Consider the following 17,667-nt stretch of genomic DNA (forward strand, 5'->3'; position numbering starts at 1 on the left):
TATTTTTTATTGAGAAGTCCTCTTGGTATCATCTTATGGGTAATTTACAAGAACAATGAGCAAGAAAGTGGTTAGGGTAATAATAATTTTTGTATTTTAATATTCAAAGATCTAGTCCTCTCAGCCAGTTCAGGCAAAAAATAATAATTTCTCAATATTTTCCCACGTAAAAGAGACCAAAATTAGTCTATATTATGATCTGTATCTGATTTTATACAATTTTATTCAATTATCTGAAATGAATACACATTTTAAATCTTTTTTCAGACAAAACATAATCTGATAAAATATTATTTATGTGTCTTAAATATTTTACTCACATTTTAATCTTTTGTTAATGCATTAATAGAAATTTCACTGTAGTTATGTTTATCTTGAGAATAACTTGAATCCTAAATACCTGTTTGTATTACCATTGAGAGTTCCAGAAATTCAGACATGAACTCATCAGGGAAACAGATGAGTGCTTACAGGCTGAGGAGCACATTTTCTAAAAGGTTTATAGCGAACAGCCTGGCCTCTGAGCTGCTATGTTTTTTCTGTGTTTAATCTTTAAAAATTCTGGGTTTGCAGTGAAACTCAAAATTTGGTGAGGAGAGAACTTGATTGGTGCTTTATGAGTGATGTGAAAAGAAAATTTTTTTAACTGTAGGGATAATCCTCCACATTTTGGTAAATGACAACAAAAAGAGGCATAAATTGCATTTTTCATTACTTATTTTGCAAAAACAAATCCTTGCAGCAGCACATTCACAGCATTATACAGAGCATCATGCAGCTCTCTGCCATGGGGAGAAGCTTGTCAGCGAATACCAATGCTGAGAACTCTCTCAGCTCCCTGTGTGAAATTCTAGGCTTAAAAATTACCCTCTTCACATGGTATCATATATGTGTTTCAGTTCTTGGAGATTCTATTTCACTACCATTTTCTAGAGAGAAAAACTCACAATTGTTTTTCCAATAACAAAGTTAAACCTAAAAATAATACCTGTGAAAAACTTTTGCAAATTGTAAGCTATCAATCATGTAAATATTTTAGTTTTTAGATATTAACTGATAACAGTAAAATATATTAATAAAACATTTTCAGAGTAAAATGCTAATGCTTCTTTGAGAAAAGAAGCCAAACATATCTATGTGTATGAATATGTGATATTTTTAATTTCCTGAAAACAAACCGTTATAGATTGGGCCTAACACATGGGGAAGGATGGCTTAGCAGTCTTATTTCCTCTCTGGAATGAAATCTTTCTTCTCTACAACAGGAAAGATTAAAAAATAAAGTCCTCTTTGGGTGCATAGGAACAAAATCTAGGAAGATGATAGGAAAACATACTTATGGTTACCAGCAGCGGAAGGGAGTGGGAAGGAATAAATTGGGAGATCGAGATTTGCAGATACTAACTACTATATATAAAATAGATAAACAAGTTCATACTGTATAGTACAGGGAACTATATTCAATATCTTGTAGTAACTTATGATTAAAAAGAATATGAAAATGAATATATGTATGTTCCTATATGACTGAAGTATTGTGCTGTACACCAGAAATTGATACAACATTGTAAACTGACTATACTTCAATAAAAATATTAAAAAAAGAATAATATTTCATTTCAAAATATTTGGAAGGAGTGCTATCTAAATAACTGGTTGACTTTTTCCCTAACATTTATTAAAGTATTTATTGATATGCAACTATAGTCTTAGTTTCAGAGAATATATAATATGCTTAGCATTGCACCTGCATCTTTTGAGTTCTTTTTTTTTCCATTGAAGTATAGATGATTTACAATCTTCTGTTAATTTCTGATGTACAACATGGTGATTCAGTTATACATATGCCTATTTTTTCATATTCTTTTTCATTATAGGTTATTACAAGATACTGAATTAGTTCCCTGTGCTATTCATTAGGACCTTGTTATTTATCTATTTTATATACAGTAGCCTGTACCTGCTTATCCCAAACTCCTAATTTATCCCTCCCCCATGCTCTTTTCCCCTTTGTTAACCATGTTTGTTTTATATGTCTGTGAGTCTTTCTGTTTATAAATAAGTTCATTTGCATATATATTTTTTAGATTCCATGTATAACTGATATCATATGCTGTTTGTCTTTGTATGACTTAGTTCTCTTAGTATGATAATCTCTATGGCTATGCATGTTACTTCAAATAGCATCATTTCATTTTTAATAGCTGAGTATTATTCCATGGTATATATGGGGTGTGTGTGTGTGTGTGTGTGTGTGTGTGTGTGTGTGTGTATGTATACACCAAATCTTCTTTACCCAATCATCTGTTTATGGAAATTTAGGTTGATTCCATGTCTTGGCTCTTGTAAATAGTCCTGCTATGAACATTGGGGTGCATGTATCTTTTCAAATTAAAATACCCTCTAGATATATGCCCAAGAGTGGGATTGCTGGATCATAGGGTAACTACATTTTTAGTTTTTTAAGGAATCTCCATGCCGTTTTCCGTAATGCTGCACCAAACTACATTCCCACCAGCAGTGTAGGAGGGTTCCCTTTTCTCCACAGCCTCTCCAGCATCTGTCATTTGTGGACTTTTGAATGATGGCCATTCTGACTGGTGTGAGGTGATACCTCATCATAGTTTTGATTTGCATTTCTCTAATAATTAGTGACATTGAGCATCTCTTCATGTGCCTGTTAGCCATCTGTATGTCTTCTTTGGTGAAATGTCTATTTAAGTCTTCTGCCCATTTTTTGAAAGGATTATTTCTTTTTTGTTATTGAGTTGTATGAGCTGTTTGTATATTCTGGAAAGGAAGCCCCTGTCAGTCGCATTATTTGCAAACATATTCTCCCAATCCATAGGTTCTCTTTGTGTTTTGTTTACAGTTTTCCTTGTTGTGCAAAAGATTATAAGTTTAATTAGATCCCATTTGTTTATCTTTTCTTTTATTTCTATTGCCTAGGTAGGTTGCCCTAGGAGAACGTTGTTATAATTTATATCAGAGAATGTTTTGCCTGTGTTCTCTTCTAGAAGGTTTGTGGTGTCTTGTCTTATGTTTAAGTGTTTAAGCCAGTTTGAGGTTATTTTTGTGTATGATGTGAGGGAGTGTTCTACTTCATAGATTTACATGTGGCTGTCCAACTTTCCCAACACCACTTGTTGGAGGGACTGTCTTTTCTCCATTGGATATTCTTGCCTCCTTTGTTGAAGATTAATTGACCATAGGTATGTGGGTGTATTTCTGGGCTCTTTATTCTATTCTATTGATCCATATGTCTATTTTTGTGTCATTACCATGCTGTTTTGATTACTGTAGCTTTATAGTATTTTCTGAAGTCTAGGAGGGTTATGCCTTAAGCTTCACTCTTTTTCCTCAGTATTTCTTTGGCAATTCTGGGTCCTTTGTGATTCCATATAAATTTTAGGATTATATGTTCTGGTTCTGTGGAAAATGTCCTCGATAATTTGATAGGGATTAAAATTAATCTGTAGATTGCTTTGGGTAGCATGGTCATTTTAACAATGTTAATTTCTGACTTGTCTTTTTTTTTTTTTTTTTTTTTTTTGGTCCATCCTATCAAAATGAAAAATGTTACTTTAAATAAGACATATTCATATAAGTTTTTAAATTTTAAGTCAGGAAGATTGCAGTTAAAGAAATGCAGAATTTCATTATTTTTGTGAGCAATTAACTTTCTGTTATTGGAGAAGATTGAAATCTGTATTACCAGAAAACTGAAAACCAAACACAATGACAAAACCAAACAAAAGCAGAAACAGAAACAAAACATAGTAATTCTGTTCTTCTTTGGAATTTCTGCTGCAAATTCCAAACAAGAAATTGATAAATTTTAGATCTAAAAGGAAAACAAAATATGCAATATTCACATTGACTTTCATTTAATCCCCAAACTTGAATGATGACAGTTTCTTTAGTATATTTGGAAAATATCATATATTAAGTTTGTATTCATTTTTATTGTTGTGTTCCATACCTTTTGTTAAATTTTTGTTATCTAATAGGTTTACGTTGACAAACATTAATTTAGAGTTGTAAAGCTGCCCGTGATGTAAAAAATGGAACAGAAATTATGAAGTGTTTGTTAGAAGAGATACTGGGCAGAACCAAATTACTGTGAAAAACCATCATTTTTGCCACTCAAGATCTAGTATGAATTTCAGAAATGAACCATTCTTTAACTCCTATAGATCCTTCCCCATCATGGTAATTGGAGAAGGATAAGTAACCTTCTGGCGATATCCTATGTAGAATTTAGGTCATTGCCTTTTCTCAGGAACATAAATTTCTGTGGAAATGGAATTCATCTCTGAACATTATAGTCTAGATTCTTGACAGGTCTAATAATCTTTCCTATGATACAAATTTAAGGTGCAGGCTTGCATAAAAATTTTAGAGATGACAGAAATAGCACATAATAGTACTTCAGGCATAGTACAACAAATTTTATTTCCTAGGTGAGGGTACTGAGTCTAAGAAATTGAATGCATTACATGAGAAAGGCTGACAAATTATTTTTAGAATTAGACAGAGGATTAATATCTAGTTTCCCTTTCTCTCATCCCATTACATCTTGTTGGATCCTTCTGCTTAATGTTTAATTAAAATATTTATTATTTTAAATAGATGATGCTTAAGATAAAAGTAAATATCAGATAAACAAGCAAGTACTGACTATGTAATCTTTACTTTGACATCACTAAATAAGCAGAGCAAAGGGCAGTGGGATACTGATTTTCCCATTTATTCATTCACCAAAAAAGCCACTAGGGAAATTTTAATCTTATTAAGAACACTTGACTGAAATACTGGGATGAAGATCGCTAAATTTTATGTACTTAACAATAGATAACTTCAGAGAGCTTAGGCAACTTTCAGTGGTCTTGTGAGGCAATAATTTTTTATTCAAATATTAGTATTTCTACCTGAATAGTTTACAATAATTTCAAACTATCAAAAAATCAAAGCTTAGTTCTAACTTGATTCAATATTATTCAGATTGTTCTTAATGTGATACACTTAAGGCATTGTACTCGCTTCTATACACCCATATGAAATTGAAATTTGCATGAACACCATACACACAGACATTGGGTCTTATTAGAATCACTAGAAATAAGTATTACTCTACCTAATTTGCAAATGTTGTTTACAATCCCTGTAATCCACCATTTCTGCTAGGTGCAGAGCTCTTCAGATGTATAGGACGAGGCTTTAAGGCTAAGTAAATTTTAATTATATTAAGTTCATATTTACTATCAGTTTCATTACTGATACATCTTTACCAGGTTTTCAGTTGGAATTTATCAATGGAGGTTTTTTGTGTTTGTTTGTTTATTCCTCTCAGATTCTACAAGTTACTTTTAGCATTTAACATGTTTTCAAGGAAGTAGCTTAGTCTGCTTTCAGTTGCTATGAATTTCTATAATAATAGTAAACCATTATAAGGCCAGTTTAACTTGATGTTCCATTTCTGTTTACTATTTATCAATAAGGTAAGGATGCATAAGAAAAAAATCCTCAAGGAAAAGTCAGTACATTATAAAAAATGATAGTATACGTTAAAACCAGACAAAAATCAAACTAATAGCATGAAACTTTGTTAAGAAATTCATATGCTGAAGTATAAAATTGATACAAGAGTATGTTGACAATTTCAACAAATTCTTAGAGTTACTATTTTATTCTAACTAATGAAAATAGGCCCAAAGTCAATATATGTAACTTACTAATCTGTTTTAAACCTACCTACCCAATTATTCAGTACATTTTCTGATTCTGTATTGTGTTTTTAAATCAAGATTTAATCGGTAGGAGAGAAGGGATGTGCATTTTTCTTTTTATCCAATTTTTGTGTTAATTTTTTTCTTTAAATGTAATCCACACAGATACTAAATGCAACCATCCTACAAGCTAGGATAAAGTTATATTTGTGGCATGATATAATTTCATTGATGCATATTATTATATAAAACAGCAAAAGAATTTTCTTTGAGCACTAATTGGCAATTATTAATTAAATATAAAATTACCATGCCAAAATGTCTTCTTGGAGAGACATCAACCTCATGGCAACATAAGACATCCCTCCTTTTTGCCTTCACTTTTAACAAGTAAAACTTGGCATCTGTCCATAAAAAATGTGTCTCTGTGGGAGTTGCGGAACTAGTGCCATGTGCTAAGGGACCAGGAGAAGTGTCATCTACTGTACATCAGGTCATAGGCAGACAGACCTCCATTCAGGCTGTGGAACCAGCAAGATCCTGTGAGCTGGTCCCAGCACCTCCTCACCACAGTTGGGGGACACTTGTAGGTCACTTATTTGGAAAGACACCTGCAGACAAGAGAGCCCTTGTGGAAGAACAGGTTTCCCAAGAAGAGATTCCAGATTTCATTACAGCAAATAAAAATTTAGAGTTGGTACACGCTGGAGAAGGGCTGAAGACAAACTTTTCAAGGGTTGCCTGATCCCCAAGGTGACACAATGCAGGGCTGAACTCCCACAGGAGAAAAGGAGAACAAACGTCTCTATTTGCAGATAATATAATATTTATATAGAAAACCCTAAAGACTCCACCAAAAAACTATTAGAATTAATAAACAAATTCAGTAGAGCTGCAAGATACAAAATCATTACACAAAAGCAGTCACATTCCCATGTAATAATAACAAACTATCAGAAAGAGAAATTAAGAAAATAATTTCATTTATATTTGTATCAGAAAGTATAAATACCTAGGAATAAATTTAACTGAGGAGGTAAAAACTGTACATGGAAAACTATAAGACTGATGAAAGAAATTGAAGATGGCACAAATGAATGGAAAGATTTTCCCATGTTCATGGATTGGAATAATTCCTATTGTTTAAATGTCCGTACAAACCAAAACAATCTACAGAACCTATACAATTTCTATCAAAATCCCAAAGGTGTTTTTTACAGAAATAGAAAAATTAATCCTAAAATTTGTATGGAAGTATAAGAGACCCTGAATAGCCAAAGCCAACTTGAGAAGGAAGAACAAATCTGGAAGCACCACAATCCCTGATTTTAAACTGTATTAAAAGCTATTATAATCAAAGCAGTATTGCATTGGCATAAAAGCAGATACACGGATCAATGGAATAGAATATAGAGCACAGAAATAAACCCATGCATATATGGTCAATTAACTTACAACAAAGGAGGCAAGAATATACAATGGGGAAAGGATCGTCTCTTTATTAAAGAGTATTGGGAAAGCTGGATAACCACATGCAGAAAAATGAAACTGGACCACCATCTCACACTCTCAAAAATCAACTCAAAATGCATTAAAAACTTGAAACTGTATACCTCTTAGAAGAAAACAAGGGGAAAAAAAAAAGTCCTCAACATTGGCCTTGGCAATGAATTTTTGCATATGACACCAAAGGCACAAGCAACAAAAGAAAACATATCAAGTGAGAGTACATCAAATTTAAAAGCTTCTTCACAGCAACGGAAGCTATCAGCCAAATAAACAAGCAACCTAAGGAGTAAGAGAACATATTTGCAAATCACATATCCAGTAAGGAGCTAATATTCAAAGTATACAAAGAATGTTACAACTTAACAGCAAAGAAATCAAACAGTCTAATCAAAAAGCAGGCAAAGAAACTGAATAGACATTTACTGCAAGAAAGACATTCAAATGGCCAAGGATACATGAAAGTGTACTCAACATTATTAATCATCGAGGAGATGAAAATCAAAGCCACAATGAGCTATCACCTCAGACCTGTTAGAATGGCAATTGTCAAAGAAGATAAGAGATGTGGAGAAAAGGAAGCCCTTAGGCATTGTGGGTGGGACTGCAAATTGGTGTAGCCACTATGAATAACAGTATGGAGAGTTCTCAAAAACGTAAAAATAGAACTACATTATGACCCAGTAATGCTACTTCTGGGTATAAATCCAAAGGAAGGTTATTAATAAAACACTCTCATGTTTATGCAGAATTATCCACAATAGCCAAGGTATGGAAACAACCTAAGTGTCAGTTAGCTGATGGATGGAGAAAGACGACACAGTATATATGTATACAATGGAATATTATTCAGCCATAAAAAAGTAAATCCTGACATTTGCAACAACATACACGGATCTTAGGGCATTACAGTAAGTGAGATAAGTCAGATAGAGAAAGATAAATACTGCACATACTATTAATATGTGGAATTTTAAAAAGCCAGACTCACAGAAAGAGAGAGTAGAATGCTGGTTACCATGCGCTGGAGTGTGGGGGACTGGGGAGATGTTATTTAAAAGGTACAAACTTGCAACTAGAAGATGGATAAGCTCTGAATATCTAATGATCAACATGGTGATTATAGTCAACAATACTGTATGATGTTCTTCAACACTGCTAAGAGACTAGATCTTAAACATTCTCACTACAAAAAAGAAATGGTGATACTACAGAAGCATTAGCTAATGCTACAGTGATAATCATACTACAGTATATAAATGTGTCAGGTTAACATGTTGTATACCCTAAACTTACGTAATGTAATATGCCATTTATAACTCAATAAAAATTGCATAAAATACAAAGCTCTTTTTTCTCACAGAAGAAATCCATCTATTGGCCATACGACAATTGGACAGTGAATGATTTCATCCAAAATGTGGGCAATAATTAAATAGAAACACTGGTATGAGCATGAAATGCAAAAGCCATATTTATGTTTAGCCACCAATCCACTTCCACTCTTTCTCTTGTTTCATTATTTTCCCCTGGAAATTCAGAGTTCACACTGACAACAGCAGTGCATGTATGAATTATTAGAAAATTGAGGTAAATACGAGGGGCAAAGACCAGCCTTGGGCAAAGCTATAAAACTATAAAGAAAAAGGTGTTCCTCTCTCCTCCCTCCCTACTGCCTCAGTTTTTCTACTTTACATACTCTTTATTGCTTGGAAACAAAACAAAACATAAATGCCCCTCATGTATATGACTTCAGTAATTGAATAGCAGGCAGTATCATTTTTGCCTTCCATTATTGATAGTGTGTTAGAAATCTCCTATTTTAGATTAATGAAAAACATAATGCAAAATGCCTATGAGCATTAACCTAGAATTAGTATTCAGGAGTTATATTTTTAAAAATTTAATAGAAGTTTCTTTTCATTTTCAAACCATTCTGTCAAATATGGGTAGAGCATTTATTGTTGTAAATGCAAATGCTTGTTCTGCATGGTACATGAAAGGTCAAAGCAATTTATATCTGCTTCTACAAAATATTTTACTTCAAAGAGATCCCTTGATTAATATTTTATTCAAATAGATTTATTTCATAAATTTTATTCTTTGGAACTTTGCCCTTTCAAGTTTAACTGGCTCTAAGAAATTGCATTCTACGACTTCTGAAATAGCAAAGTGTCAGGGGAGGGAGGCCGCTGGCAACGTGATCATAAAACCTGAAGAGCTCTGATACATCTCAGATAAGCATCCGGGCTTCCATGTGATTAACAGCTTTGAATTAGACATCCGATGTTTCACCAATTACTAGCACCAAACACAAAAATACATTGTATAGTCTTTGCTGTATTTAGGTGTCTGCTGCATATTGGATATGCTTTTAAATTTTAAGAAGTAAATAACTTGATTTTGAACAAGCATACTTGCTATATGGTAAATTTTTAGTAAGATACAGAAATTTTAATACACATTTGTGATAAGTTTACTATTCTAAGAATTCTAAGTAAATGGTTATCGTGTTCCTGCTTCTTGGTGAGGTGCTGTGTGTTCGGAGACAAAGTGCATCAATTGCTTAAGGAAATGAGTAATATAAACAGAAGGAGAAAAAAAATGATGCTCAGTGACACACTAAATTCCCAATATAGTTGTATTTTACAACTAAGTAAATTGAGGCTCTTGCAGGGTAAATATTTCCAAAGGGGAAGTTTTCATCTGAATTAAAGCTTATATGCAATAATAATGATTATTGTCACAATTATTGTCATTATTGAAATATTGTCATTATTTTAGCTACTATTTACTGAGACATCATATCTGAGGAAAAATGCCAAGGGGTGTATGCACATGATCTCATACTCCTCCAACAAACTGAGAAAGTAGGTTATCATTATTTGTACAATCATTTTAAAACTTATATTGTATGACCAGTTTGATGCATTGTTTTAAGTCAAGATCCTGGTGGTTTTAATCATTACAGTACGTTTCTAGGTATTATACTGACAAACATGATACATAAAATAAAAGAGATACATTTCTAAAAAGTGTCCTACATGTTGGAGAATATAAAATAATTTCAAGATTAATAAATGGATGAGAATTCTTTGACAAGTGGATATTCTTTAGAATACGAAGGTGATTAACATAAAATTCAAGTGAGATCAGGAAAACATTCAAATACAATGTGGCTTCAACTTTTGTATATGAAGAGGTAGCTGTGTAGCAGCTTTATAAACTTATTTTTTAAGCTTGATTTTGCACCTGAGACAACAATGCAGAAAGCATAAGGCATTAAAAGAGCAAATTAAAACTTTGGATATCAACCCAATAAACCGTGACATAGTGTGTCAGCATCTCAGAGAAAAGCCAAGTGCAATGAAGTGAAACATATACTCAGACCATGTTCTCCCATTTGTGGCAGGGGCATGGGAGACTGAGAGATAGCTGAATTTTAGGGCACATGGCTCTGTGACATAATTATTAAACCCCCTCTGCAGGGATATCTGGAGCCTGTATCAGCAATCATACACAGTGACTGGCTAGGACGTTTGTCTAGGAAAGAGCACTAAATGGCATAAACACAAGTAAAAAATGGATAATGTAAACTGAATCGTAACTGATACTAACATGCTAGATATCAAATATGATCATTATGATAAAAACCATGATTAATATATTAAGAAAAATACACAAAAATTAAGAATTTCCCCAGAGAACTCAAAAGGTATAAAAAAAGATGTCTTAGAACTGAAAAATGAGATAACTAAGCTAAAGTGTTATAGAGATAGGGTTGATGGACAGAGTAGATCCAACAGAAAATTAGTAAAGTAGAGGCTCTAATGGTACAAAATACCTAGATTAAAGCATAAATAGGGAAACATGATTAAAATGCAGAAAGATGTGGCAAACCATTATGGAACATGATGGAGAAGTACCGTATGTATGTAATTTAAGTTACAGAAGGATGGACCTAGGCAGAGAATTTTCTAAAATTATTGAAAGAGATCAATCTACACATTCGAAAGGCTCTATGAAGTCCAAGCTTCATAAATACAATGAAAACCACATTGAGCACAGCCTAGCAAACTGCTGAAAATCAAAGACAAACAAAAAATATTAATCACTGCCATATGGAAAAAATACACTTTCCTATTAAAGAAGCAGTTAAGATTAACTTTTGATTTCCCAAAAGAAACCATGTAAGCATGGAAACAAAAGAATGATACTTCTTAGTGATAAAATAAAATAATAGTCATCCTGGATTTCCTGTAGCCAGTGAAATTGTCTATTAAAATTTAGCAAATGAAAACTGAGATGTTTTCTGACAGAGGCCTGGACTAAAAGAAATACTAAAGAGAGCCACGGTTAATTATGCTAAGTGGATGACACCAGTACAAGAACGGAAGAAAAAAACCCAAAAAACATTATGTCAGTAAATATTAAGGAATATACAATCTTTAAAACCATAACTTTTGGAGATTAAAAATATGGATAATTAAAATGTATCAAGACAGTAGAAAAAATGTGAAATGGGGCAAATAGAGGTTAAGTTGTGTAAAACCCTTGCACTTTCTTAGAAGTAGTAAAATGACATATTCAAGTTTGACTGTGAGTAGGGCATCCATCCTAATCACTAAGTCAAGCACTGAGAAACTATTAATACATATTAATAGTAAGTTAAAAGTAAGTATCTCAACAAAATACTTAAGAAGACAATAAATAAGACAAATAAGAACAAAACCAGAAGAGACGTAAAGAAAACAATTAGTAACCAGGAAATACAGAGGAAATTCTATTAAACGTAAATAAATTTCAATGAAAATAGCTTTTAAAAATGATGATCAAAAAACTAAAAATAAAAAAGAACAGCAAATGAAACTTGAATTAGGTTGCTCACAAGAGCTATTCTTCAAATAGAAGAGTACTAAAAAGTAAAAAGCAAGAAGGTCAACATACGTGTATACAAACACACAGAAACAAACATGATTAAGACAAAAATACTATATGAAATAAAAGTGTGGCTTTATTAATATACAAAAGTAAACTGTAAAGCGAGAAGTGTCACACTGAAGGAGTTTGAGCAAAGTAGTGGCAGGATTTTAGACACCAAGGGCAACCAGATTTGCTTATAAACTGGATGAGAATGAGAGAAAAACAGAATCAAGGATGACTTCAAGGTGTTAGGCTAGAATAAATTTTAAAAACGGAGTCATCGACTAATGAGCAGTGATACAGACAGAGCAAATTTCAGGGAAAGGCCAGAGCAGCTGTGTTGTGATGTCTGTTAAACACACAAGAAGAGGCATCTGGTAGGAATTCAGATACACACTTTGGAGTTCAGAAAAGAGGTCAGGGTTTGAGATAGAAACTTGGGAGAGATCAGTATCAACATAATATGTAAAGTCACAAGACCAGTGATCATCAGAGGGACAACAGTAGATAGAAAAGAGAAGCGATCTGAGACCTGAGAGCTCTGGAATCCTGCGAAGTTAAAAGTTTAGAAATATATCCAGAATTAGCAAAGGAGACAAGGAAAATCTGGTGAGGGGGAAAAAGAAAGACCCAGTTCTAGAAGTCAAGTGGCCAATGTTTGCTAAAGAGGAAGAAATGTTCAACTATATCAGAAACTGCCAGTGCGTCGTGACAGGTGAGTTCAGAGCCACTGCACATAGCGGTGTGGTGGCTGTGCCCAGAGCGGCGGGCCAGTGAGCAGCGAGCCCGGTCAGGGTACTGCAGTCCTTAATGACGTCTGGTTTTCATTCTCAGCAATTATATTTCCTGAATTGAAACATGTGTGGAATAGTCTCTTGTGGCAAACATGTTTCATATAGTCAGAATGAAACCCCTCATTTTAAAACATTTCTTAGATTAAATAAAATATAGTGAAAGACCATGTTAAACGAGGAAGGCAGAAAAAATTACACAAGGTACTTTGAAAGGCACCTTCACACTTATTAGCATTGCATATTAGTCCTATGGGCTCCGTGGATGTCTGGAAACGCAGCTTGGGTTGTGATTAACGCTCTTCAACAACTCTATGCACAGCCGAGAAGTGACTCCCGCCCTCCATTTACAATGTGGCCCCATCAGAATGGTCACAGAAGTCCTTACAATATCAGGTCCATTGTCTCCTCCAAGACACTTAGTGTCCATATAAATAACCTTCCCTCTGTAACATGTTACTTCTTCCACCGATATTCTCGTTCCCTGATGATTATGTACCCAGTGTTCAGGATGCCTCCACAATGACCACAAAATGTCTCATGTGAGCAGGGCATCACACACACCAACAAAATCCTTTTCAACTTCCGTTTAGGTCAGTGAACAAAGAACCAACTAACCAACCAACAAACAAGAAAGTAAAGAAAAACAGAACAGAAAAGTCAAGAACGGTCAGTGAGTGAGAATGTAGCTTTACATATTTAACTGATGAGTTTGAATGAAACTGGAAAAACCAAGCATGGGGTAATTTCCACATTAGAGTTATCAGTACATTACTCTGCCACACAGTTTTCACCCTGCTAACCCTGTAGGCAGGCCTTTTCACTCTTTGTGTCCTATTGATGATGATAGAAATTTGAAATTAATTTTAACAGCTATGTTTGTAATATTAGTACCTTTAATTCTGTCATAAATTCCTTTGACACCTGTCAGAGTAACTTGCATAATCATAGTTCCACATACATAATTTTATGTATAATTGTAATATTTCTTTTTGATTAAAATGTCTTACAAATGAAGACCAGAAATCTAGTTCATGAATGTATAAATGAATGTTTCCTTCTCTTCTCTCACCAAATCCAACGGAAACAAAAGGATATAAAATAAACCTATTTACAGAGTTTGATGCAGATCAGGAAATGTGTTATTAATGGAACAAAACAATAAGAAATGAATCTGAGACACAAAGCAGATAGAAATCAGATTAATATAAAAGGATAAAAATAGTTAGCATCTTTCAGAGATATACAGGTGAAAATCAGGACAACAGAGAATCCATATTCTGCAGCAAAATTTTTAAATATCCATGGTATCAGGCAGTAATGAGTAAGGAAAAAGGAACGGCATCTAGGTGGGTTTTCAATACAGTTACTAGATTACTCTGTAACAACTACTCTGGTTCCTGGTTCTCCAGTGGTTGGCTCCTGAAGCCCCAGGAGAGAAGCCTGAAAGCTTCCAGAGGAAGCTGCCAGAGTGTGGGGGCTTGATGGAGAAATGAGGCAGCTCCCCTGCGTAACGTGTGATCGCTTCAATAAATGATGTCAAACCTGGGAAGCAAGTGTCCCAGATATTCAAAAGGAAATACAGCCTGGTCTTATACCCATCTCTGATTCCTTTTTTCCAGGAGCCAAGGAAATACAGTCAGCATACATACATACATATCCGTTCACCTGTTACTCCACAGAGAGTCTATGTCTTTTAAAATCCCAAGACACTTACAGAAAGGACAATGTGTGATAATACAGGTAAAAACCATTTTAAAAGTAAACATACATATTAGAACGACAACAAAAACACGTAACATTTTTATGTAATGGTGTTCATCTACAAACTTTCAAAGCTGAAATTATAGGCTGTTTGAAAAAATTTATATTAAAAACCTAGGGATATTGCTGGCCAAAAAAATGCCTTTATGGAAAATAAGAAAAGGTGCTGATTCCTGAAAGTCATGGTTGAATGTTATTGTATGTCACACAATGTTATTATGTATGTCACACACTGTTACCAGGTTGACACTGTATTAGCAGCTCTACGTCCATTTTCTTCTTTCAACTTCAAAATCCATTTGAAGGAATGGATGAAAGTGTTCTAGCTCACCGAGGTCAAGTAATTAGCCCCAAGCTACACAATTATGAGATTCTTAGTTGGTATTGAATGCAAATTTGTATTTCTCTAAAGCCTGTGCTTCTTAGCATATATTTTTCATAATTGGAAAATGAAGAGAGAAGAGAAGGAGTGAGGGAGGGAGAAAAATTAAGTACAATTGTTAAAATGTTTCCGTGGAATTGAAATTAAATTATGTATTTCGTGGTTTACATATTTATTGTAGTTTTTATACCATAGGTACTTTTTAAAAAGTTATGGTGATACGTTACACATTTAAAAATGTTATTTGATAGTTTCATATGGTATGTATTCATAACCTGTTGAATTCTCAGGATTATGTCTTTGAGGTTCATCTTTACTGATATGTCTGGCTCTATTTGGTTAATTTCTGGGGAGACATAGGTCGTTTTAAGTTTTGATATTAAAAAAAAGTATGGCTGTACTAAACGTTGTTGCCCTGTGCCTCGTGGGACATGGCATGAGAGTCTCTCCAGGGTAAATAGCGAGGGTAGGATTGCTGGGAAACAGGCTGCCTTTAATTTTGTGCATCTTTAATTTTGTGAGATATTGTCAAAATGACATTAACACTGTTTTGGCAGATTTGCACACCCACCAGCCTGCAGACGATTCCTTTGTTCCACATTCTCTGCATCAGTTGGCATTATCAGACTCTTATTTTTTCAGTACAAGGCCACATAGATTTTTTGACATGTATTGATTTCTGCCAGTTGCCATTTCTACAGGATTCTTCACATTCACCCAAAAGAAAGCATTCTATTTGGAGCTCTCCTTTCCCCGAGAAACAAAGATGAACCATTTTAAACGCATGAAAGAATTAGATGACGGGTTAAAAAGGGTCAACATATGAACATATGACTTTACTGGAGGCCATCCTCTAAAATAAGCCTATTTTATAAACTTAAAAAAAGCTAAAGAAGACATTCAGCTGTCTCGGCGTGACTAGCTGGTTCTTGGGGAGCAGCACCAGCTTGCTGCCAATTAACTTACAACACAAATTCTTGTTGATTGCCATCTGATCCACCACCAAATAAGACTAAATTGAGAATTTTGTTTTTGTATAATGGGAAATCTCTCTTTTTCTAAAAAGTATCCTTTTTATTCAATATTTTGCTTCAATATTTTTTCTGATGAATATGCCAAAATATTTTATTTTAAATATTTTTTCTTAATAAAAATTAAAAATATCATTTCTTTATGGAATAATGAAAAATACACCATCCTTACCAAACAGGTATAAACACAAAAAGCAATGTGCAACTAACACTCAAAATGAACTATCTTACATAAGATTCCCTTAAACGCTCAAAAAAGTCCATTTTAATACATGTAACTTTTTAAAAAATTAATGATTTGTAGGCACATATTTAATCAATTCCCCTATCAGAAATAAGTTCTTGAAAACTGATTTCTGTAATACTGGCTTCTTTCCATTTAGATAACTACAGTTTCATTGTTCCTTTGAAGGGGATAAAACACTCCCAGTTTCTGCCCCTGTGGCATAAAGCCGGTCTGTTACTGGCTTGGATTTTTTAGATTGTACTGTTAGATATTTCCGAGTAACAGAGATTAGACCTAATGTTATAAATTAAGATAGCTCAAATTTAAAATACTGAGCCTCCTTAAAAGGCAATATTAGAATACAAGTTACAGGTTAAGTAAATTTAAGGTGATTTGCAACTGTAAAGAAAAATACACTAGGTATTTTGAAATTTCCTAATGGAATTATCTATATTGCATCAGAAAAAAAAGCCATTTAAGAGTGGCGAGTCTTGCCTATATTTTATCAGATTCAAGCAAGCCCTGATGACTGACTGTCAAAATAAAAGAACACAGCAAAAATAGCCTTCTCAAGATAAATGACCCATTGACAGTTTTAGAGCAGCTAAAAATGATGCTTGAAAGCTATCAATGCTTACTAAAATCTTCACTTTCATCCTAAAGGCAATTATTCTATCACTGTTGATGGAATTACTCTGAGGGAATTGCATATGCCCCTTTCACATGAAACGTCTCAGTCACTGAATGTTACTGGGTATTTCACATGTGACCGAGAGAAATAAAATGTCAAGCCTTCCTATCCATGAATATAGAATCTATCTCCACATATTCAGCTCTTTATTTTAATGTTTTATCAGGTATTTATAATTTGCTTTATATAGATCTTGCATATATTTTATTAGATTAATATCTAAGTAGTTCAAGTTTGGGGAACTAATATTTGTTTTTAAATTTCAAATTCTTATTGTTCATTGCTGGCATATAAAAGGGCAACTGAATTTTGTTTTCTAACCTTACACACTGCAACTTTGCTATAATCACTTGATATTTCCAGAAAATTTTTTCATTGATTCTGTGCAATTTTTTACATAGAAAAAAAATGCTTATATAGTTGTGTTAGCATCTTCCATATTTGTTACAATTTACTTGTTACCTTTGTTCTTTATTTCTTAAAAAAAAATTTTTTTACCTTTTTTGGCTTTAATTGAGTGCTTTTATGCTTCTATTTTCTCTTCTCTTAGTATATCAATTATAATTTTTTTTAATTAATGGTCGCTCTATTGTTTGCCGTACAGATTTGCACCTAATTTAAGTC

Source organism: Camelus bactrianus, chromosome 23 (genome assembly GCF_048773025.1).
Source record: "Camelus bactrianus isolate YW-2024 breed Bactrian camel chromosome 23, ASM4877302v1, whole genome shotgun sequence".
Classification (NCBI taxonomy): domain Eukaryota; kingdom Metazoa; phylum Chordata; class Mammalia; order Artiodactyla; family Camelidae; genus Camelus; species Camelus bactrianus.